Below are 7,659 nucleotides of genomic sequence, written 5' to 3'. Positions count from 1 at the left end.
AGAAAGAATGTTAGCTGTGTAGACTTGTTCTTTTATGCTATAAATGTAATACCAAGATGGCAAGTATATATTTGATTAAATGTAGTGATAAGTATATATTTGATATCAGAGGGGGCAATTTGATGATCAAAAGGAACATACCTTGTTCATTAATTTTATCAGCTAGTAGAGATGCATGAAAATTTAAATATTTATTCTTTTGATTTTCTACTTTAAAATATGTTTTAAAAATGCAAATATCCTAATATGTTAATAGGGATTTGGATCTAAAAATATTTTTCTTTCTTTTTAAATTGAAGTTTAGTTGATGTACAATTAAAAACATTTTTCTAGTGAATGGGACATATGCTAGATGGATGGGTTTGTGTAAGGGGTTGCCAGAAGGATAAAGATGATTAGCAAAGCATAATTTTAAAATAATAGTTCTTGATTCTGCCAGTGTTCATTTTTCAAAACTTATAGAACTAATAAGAACAGATACTACACTTGATCTTAGCCAAAATCCCAAGAGGTGATACATTTTCACGTCCAGCCATGACTAAGATATTCATTTTGGACTTAATCTCCTGACCTAAACAACCATAAAACAGGAAAAATAAATACGGTAATTGTTTTCAGGAACTGGTAAACTAGCAGTGCAGGACTGTGGTCCTTGAGAGAAGGGAAACACATGTAATGAGCACCCTGTTTACCCCAGCTTTCTGTCCTGAGTCATTTTCCTAACTGTGGTGCAGGTAGGTTGAACCCAAGCAGAAACCAGAGGTCTACCTCTGATGAGACAGAAATCAGAGTTTAGGGCTGCAGAAATGGCTGGAATTTGTGTAGCAGAGATTGGAAACAAGAGAGGAGAGTGTATGAGGAGTACCCAGAAGTTGGCAGGTGGGTTTTGCTCATGTCTTTCAATAAGCAGATCTTGTACTGGGCAAACCCTCAAGGGCCAGCATACAGCAACTGTGCAAAAGGTTAAGAAATAAACTGATGAAAAAGAGGCCACAGAGTGCTGGGAGATGAATGTCACCCCATCCAGAGTGGAGAGAACTTATTGTCTACCTCAAAAATCCAGTGAAAAGTGGATTAGGGCACACTTTAATAGAAAAAAATCCCACACCTTACAGTAAGTGCTATGCACTAGGACTAGGGATAAAACTCAAATAGACTCATCCCGACAAAACATAAATCAATAGAAATTATCCAAACTAAAGCAAAGAAAGAAAAAAGATTTTTAATAAATGTACAGAGACATAGTAATTTGTGAAACAATATCAAGTAACACATCAAGTTACATATAACACATATGTAATTGGAACCTCAGTGGGAGAGGAGATGGAAAACTGAGCAAAAATATATTTTAAGAAATAATAGCCAAAAGTTTCCTAAATTTGTCAAAAAACACCAACCTAGGAATAATCCCAGAAGTTCAGTGAATCCCAAGTAGGGTAAATACAAAGAAAGCCACACTAGGAATATAAATGTCAAACTGCTGAAAATCAAAGATAAAGAGAAAAATACTGCAGCCAGAGGTAAAAAGATACAATAATGCATGGAAACAATGATAAGAATAATAGCTCATTTCTTATCAGAAAAAATAGAGGCCCCAAACAAGGGAATGAAACCTTCAAAGTAATTAATCAACAACAAAATGTCAACCAGAATCTGTAAATGGTAAAAAAAAATGAAAGAAGTTTTTGATAGAAGTTTTGTGCTACACAAAATGCTGAAAGAGTTTTTTCAGGTTGAAGAAATAGAAAACAACAGAAAGGAATGAAGAGCACTGGAAATGACAACAATTTAGGTTAATGTAAAAAAACCCCTACCTTCCTTTTTCATTTCTTGATTTCTTTAAAAGACAACTGAGAGTTTAAAACAAAAATATCACATTTCTGTGTGGCTTATAATATACACAGAAGGAAAATCTATGACAACAATAACACAAAGGATAGGAGAGAGGTAAACAAAATTATAGAATGTGCTGTTCTAAGGTTCTTATATTTTATCTGAAGAGGTACAATACTGTTTTAAAGTAGGTGACAGTAAATAAAGGATAAATATTGTAATTACTAGAACTATCAAAAGATTAATGAGATATACAACTCAAAAGTCAATAGGCAAAATAAGATGGAATACTAAAAGTATGCAGTTAATCCAAAGGAAGGAAGATAAGAAGAAAGGGACAAAAACAATTAGAAACCAACTGTATCAGTAATTAAAAGAAATGAAAATGGACCAAATACTTTAAAGGCAGGGATAGTCAGATTGCACATAAAAACACAAGACTCAAGTGTGTACTATCTTAAAAAAATGTGCTCTAAATATAAAGACTCAGAAATAAAAGGCAAAAAAAAAAAAAAAAGCCATAAAACGCTAAGCTATTCATAAATGAAAAACTCTCAGAAAACTGGGAATAGGAGAGAACTTCCTTAATCTCATAAAGGGCATTTACTAAAAACATACAGCAAATATTATACCTAGTGATAATATATTGAGTGCTTTCCCTCTAAGATTGGGAACTAAGCAAGGGTATCTGTCCTCACTTTTTTTGACTTGTACCAGTTGTCCTATTCAGTGCAACAAAACAAGAGTAAAAGGCATGCAATTGGGAAGCCAGAAGTAAATTTACCTTTAGTTGCAGACGACATCTTTGGATTTGTAGAAATCCTAAGAAATCTAAAAAAACACTACTAGAACTAATTAATATTTTGGAGGAAGATTTCAGAATTCAGTATTATTCAATATAAAAAAATCTTGAAAAAGAAAAACAGAGTTGAGGCACTTTCTACTACCTGATTTTAAAACAATAAAGATTACAGTATTGGTGTATTGCAATATTGGTGTAATTAAGACAAGTAGATCATATGAACAGCATAGATAGTCCAGGAAAAAATGCACACGTATACAAAAATTAATTTTTGAAAAAAGGAGCCAAAACAATTCAATGTTGAAAGGATGATGCTGGAACAATTGTATAAAGTAGCCATTCTCAACCACGGGCAATTTTGTCTCCCACCCCCAACATTTGGCAATGTCTGTAGACATTTTTGATTGTCACAATGGAGTAGGGGCACTACTGGCATCTAGTGGGTAGAGACCATGAATGCTGCTAAACATCCTACAATGAATAGGTCAGCCTCCTATACAAAGTATTTTCTGACCACAACAAATGTCAGAGAAATCCTGGAATAAAGGTATGAAAAGAAAAAATGAGCTTCCATTCCTACCTCAAACTACATATAAAAATAATCTGTGAAAGACTAGGTTTATGAATCTGAAAAGATTCATAGACCTAAACGTGACAGCTAAATTATAAACTATATGGAATAAAACATAGGAGACTATCTCCATGGCATTAGGACCGGCAGGTTTCTTAGGCAGAACAAAAGAAGCATTAGTCATTAAAAAAATAATTGATGAATTAGTTTTTGTCAAAATTTAAAAGTTCTTCCCATCCAAAGATGTTATTTGTAGTGAGGTGGATGGACCTAGTGTCTGTCATACAGAGTGAAGTAAGTCAGAAAGAGAAAAACAAACACCGTATGCTAACACATACATATGGAATCTAAAAAAAAGAAAATGGTTCTGATGAACCTACAGGCAGGACAGGAATAAAGACGCAGATGTAGAGAATGGACTTGAATACACGGGATGGGGGAAGGGTAAGCTGGGATGAAGTGAGAGAGTGGCATGGACATATATACACTACCAAACGTTAAATAGCTAGCTAGTGGGAAGCAGCTGCATTGCACAGGGAGATCAGCTCGGTGCTCTGTGAACACCTAGAGGGGTGGGATAGGGAGGGTGGGAGGGAGAAGCAAGAGGGAGGGGATATGGGGATATATGTATAGCTGATTCACTTTGTTATACAGCAACAACTAACACAACAATGTAAAGCAATTATACTCCAATAAAGACGTAAAAAAAAAACAAAAACAAAAGACAAAAAACACCTTTTTGATCAATATTAGACAAGACTTTTAGCTTTAATACTGACATCTTGAAATTTGTCTTTATGGGGAAAAAACCCTAAAATGATTAGTGAATGTCTATCTATTAAAAACAAACAAACAAACAAACAAAAAACCCACAATGAGATACCACTACATAACCACCAAAGTGGCTAAAATTAAAAAGACTAATAGTATCATGACAAAGATGTCATAGTCCATAACAAATGGAATGCCTGACATTACTGGTAAGAGTGTAAAATGTCACAACCACTTGGAAGGTGGCTGGTAGTTTTTTTAAATAAATGCCTACCTAGCAATTTCACTCCTAGGTATTTACTCAAGAGAAATGAGAACATTTGGCAAAAAAAAAAAAATGTACAAGAATGTTTATAGAAGCTTTATTCATAACTGCTAAAAACTGAAGATCACCTAAATGTTCATCAACAGAAACTTGCAGATATTGATACAATGGAGTAGTACTCATCAATAAATAATGAGCTTCTGATGTACACAAAAATAGGGATACATCTCATCTTGAGTGAAAGAATATAGAAAAGTACATACTGTGTAATTCCAATTATAGAAAGTTTAAGAAAGTTCTATGGGGATAGAAATAAGAACAGTGGTTGACGATGTGGGAGCGGGTAATGACTGGAAGGGGGAGTGAGGAAATTTCTAGGGTCAAGGAAATGCTCTATATTTTAGTTTTGTTATCCTTTACATTTCTCTTTGATTCTTTTTCTTGATTGTGTTACCTCTATCCTTCAGTGACAAGTTATTAAAGTTGTATTTTCAACTAAAATTCTCTCTCTCTTTCCTTCACTTTTTAAAAAAATACATCTTTATTGGAGTATAATTGCCTCACAATACTGTGTTAGTTTCTGTTGTACAACAAAGTGAATCAGCCATATGCATACATATATCTCCATATCCCCTCCCTCAGGAGCCTCCCTCCCACCCTCCCTATCCCACCCCTCTAGATCATCCCAAAGCACCAAGCTGATCTCCCTGTGCTATGCGGCTGCTTCCCACTAGCTATTTTACATTTTTGAAAGTTTAAATGGATAACTGTTGTTTTGGATATACATTATGGTGAAGATACAGTGTTCCTTCCACCTGGTGAGATCATCAACTACAAGTTCCTGATTCCTGTTAAGATGTATCTAATCTAGATTGGTCAATTATTAGAGTATCTGTTCAGACCGTACCACACACAGGCTGTGTGTGTGTTAAGCAGGGTCAAAGTTTTTGCAGTTTGTCTCAGATGCTGGGAGGAGAGGACCTCTTTCCTTCTGAGGTCACATGCAAGGATGATATGAGCCTGGAGATGGGTAGGGGCAGCCATTTTTGCCTCCACATGAAGGGAGCCTGTGGTGAATAAAGTTAACACAGAGGAAAGTAGAGCTGAGAGAGTGAGAGAGATGTTTGATGACACCTTGCATCCAGTTTGCTCCTAGACTTTTTTGTTATGTGAGCTATTAATTAGTGCCTACTCCTTTTTTTTTTTTTTTTTGGCATGAGCTAGTTTGAAGGGCTTCTGCCATTTGCAACCAAAGGAGGCCTGACTAATATAACAGGATTGCTGTTTTAAGAAGCTTCTCAACTAGAGTTCTCAAAGGAGCCTGCAGGAGGTATTCAGTGACCTTACAAAGCAGTAGGAGTTTGACTGACTTTTTGGAAGAATGAAAAACTGAACATACTATATCTCACCTTCATATCTATCGGGGAAAAGCAGATGGATCCAGCAATCTCCTATAATTTCTTACTTGGCTAAATCACTCAGGACTACAGGGATTTGCTATTTTATGAAATTAAAAGAAAGAACAATAGGAGCTATTATCTAACTTTTGAAAAAGAAGAATGCCTGCAGGTTCTTAGGGCCCAGCAGGAAAGAGGTCATAATCAGTTTATTAGTCTTGCAGTAATTAAAAGTTGCATGCTTTGTGCCTTGCTAGGGTTAGCATCAGCTATTTTCTAGTTTCCACACAGGGAGATTTTCCACATTCTCTGGGAAAAGAGTTTAAGATCCCAAATGCTCATCTTTTAATTTAGGTCTCCTCATGGGGAAAAAAAAATAGCTATTCTATAACAATGATTCCAAAGAAATATTGGATCTAAAACCTCTGATTTGGGAGGTCTGAAAGACTATAAGCTATGCCAAAGGGCAGAGGTTAGAGGCAGACATCCTGCACGGAAACCCTTAAATTAGGCCATCCTATTGATTAGTTTTAATGAGATAACACTCTGGTTGATTCAGGCTGCACAGTGACTCAGTTGCACTCTAAGTCTGAAAGGGAGATGTCAGGAGACTAAGGATACCGAAGGGCTCCAAGGGAGGGCAATCCACTAGGGTTTCCTAATCCACCACTTGCTGGGTGTCCTTCAAAGGTACCCCTCACCCCCAAATATGAATCCGAAAATTTGGAAAATAAAGAAAAAAAGTTACTCATGAGTTATACCATTCTTGGCACGTAATATATGTTCATGTAATTGTAATCACAGTACACATACAGTTTAGCACATACTTTTTTCAACATTATATTTTCCCATTTAAAAATAATATTTGTAATAAGCATTTTAAATGACTACATACTATTTTTATCTATGAAAGTAATTATTCTATTTTAGAAGAAAATCCCTTTGAGAATTGGAAAAGCTTCTACTCCAGTGATTCTCATCCCTCAGTGTGCTTCAGATTAACATAGAGGCTTTAAAAAGCTCACTGTCTGAGCCTCGTTCTCAGAAATTCAAGAGTGGGCCCAGGCAACAACATTAAAAAAAGTAAAAACAGATTTTTCTGTGTTCAGGATTGAGAACCACTGAAATGCCCCCCACCCCTGTAGGTATATCTCCTCAAAATTGACGGTACAGCAGTAAGATTCATGGATTCGTTGGGTTCAAAAACTTCAGGTTATCACATAGTTTATATAACACAGTTTACATAATTACTACCTGATTTTTAGACAGATTTTTCAATGTTTCCCCATTATAAATAATGCAGCCATGGACATGTGGATGTATACGACATTTGTCAGAAGTAGGATTCCCAGGTCAAAGCACATGACAATTTCATGGCTCTTTTTACATATTGCCAAATGGCCTCACTTTGGGGGTCCTCTTCCACACTCCTTCTGTCTCATATGTGTGCATATCAGTATTCAACCAGACTTAAAGGGACCCTTTTGCAGCTCTCTGGAGCTCTTTCTCTCTCTCCTGTCCAGCTCTCTCCTCTACAATAATCTTCCCATCAAATTCGAGCCACTGAGTCCCCTCCAAACTTTAAACTCAGCCTCCCCAAGTTAGCAGAACCAAAGGGCTGTCTGGGTTCCCCCTTTCTGTGTAACATGCAGCATGGAGACTGCCTCTAGGCAGTAATCTGGGGCAAGAGTGCTTGTTTTCCTCCTCTTGGGATTACAGTCCTGTGCTGCTTCTTGTCCAATGTCTGAAAACCATGGTTTCATGTGTTTTTTCCCTGGTTTCCTAGTTGTTCAAGATGAATAAAATAAGCCCAGTCCTCCTGTTACTTAACTTTGGCTGGAAGCAGACGTGAGTCCACTTTTACTTAACGTACTCACTAATAAGTTTGGATTTATTTCTACCAACTTATTCATGCTTTCTATTCCTACCCCCCCTTTTTTTCCTGTCCTTTTTCTCTACTTTCTTTAATTAATTAATTTTTATTTTTTTCTGGGTTGGGTCTTCGTTTCTGTGCAAGGGC

At 36.2% G+C, this 7,659-nt stretch overlaps 1 pseudogene; it reads right to left on the bottom strand.

Moving 5' to 3' along the window:
* Positions 1-368: 368 nt before the first annotated feature.
* On the bottom strand, positions 369-516 carry LOC113624299 (uncharacterized; annotated as a pseudogene).
* Between the last annotated feature and the right edge of the window lie 7,143 nt (positions 517-7,659).

This window comes from Aethalodelphis obliquidens, unplaced genomic scaffold, assembly GCF_003676395.1.
Source record: "Aethalodelphis obliquidens isolate GAN/ISIS:26980383/991018 unplaced genomic scaffold, ASM367639v1 scaffold1, whole genome shotgun sequence".
Lineage (NCBI taxonomy): Eukaryota > Metazoa > Chordata > Mammalia > Artiodactyla > Delphinidae > Aethalodelphis > Aethalodelphis obliquidens.
This window is presented reverse-complemented; position numbering and strand designations above follow the sequence as displayed.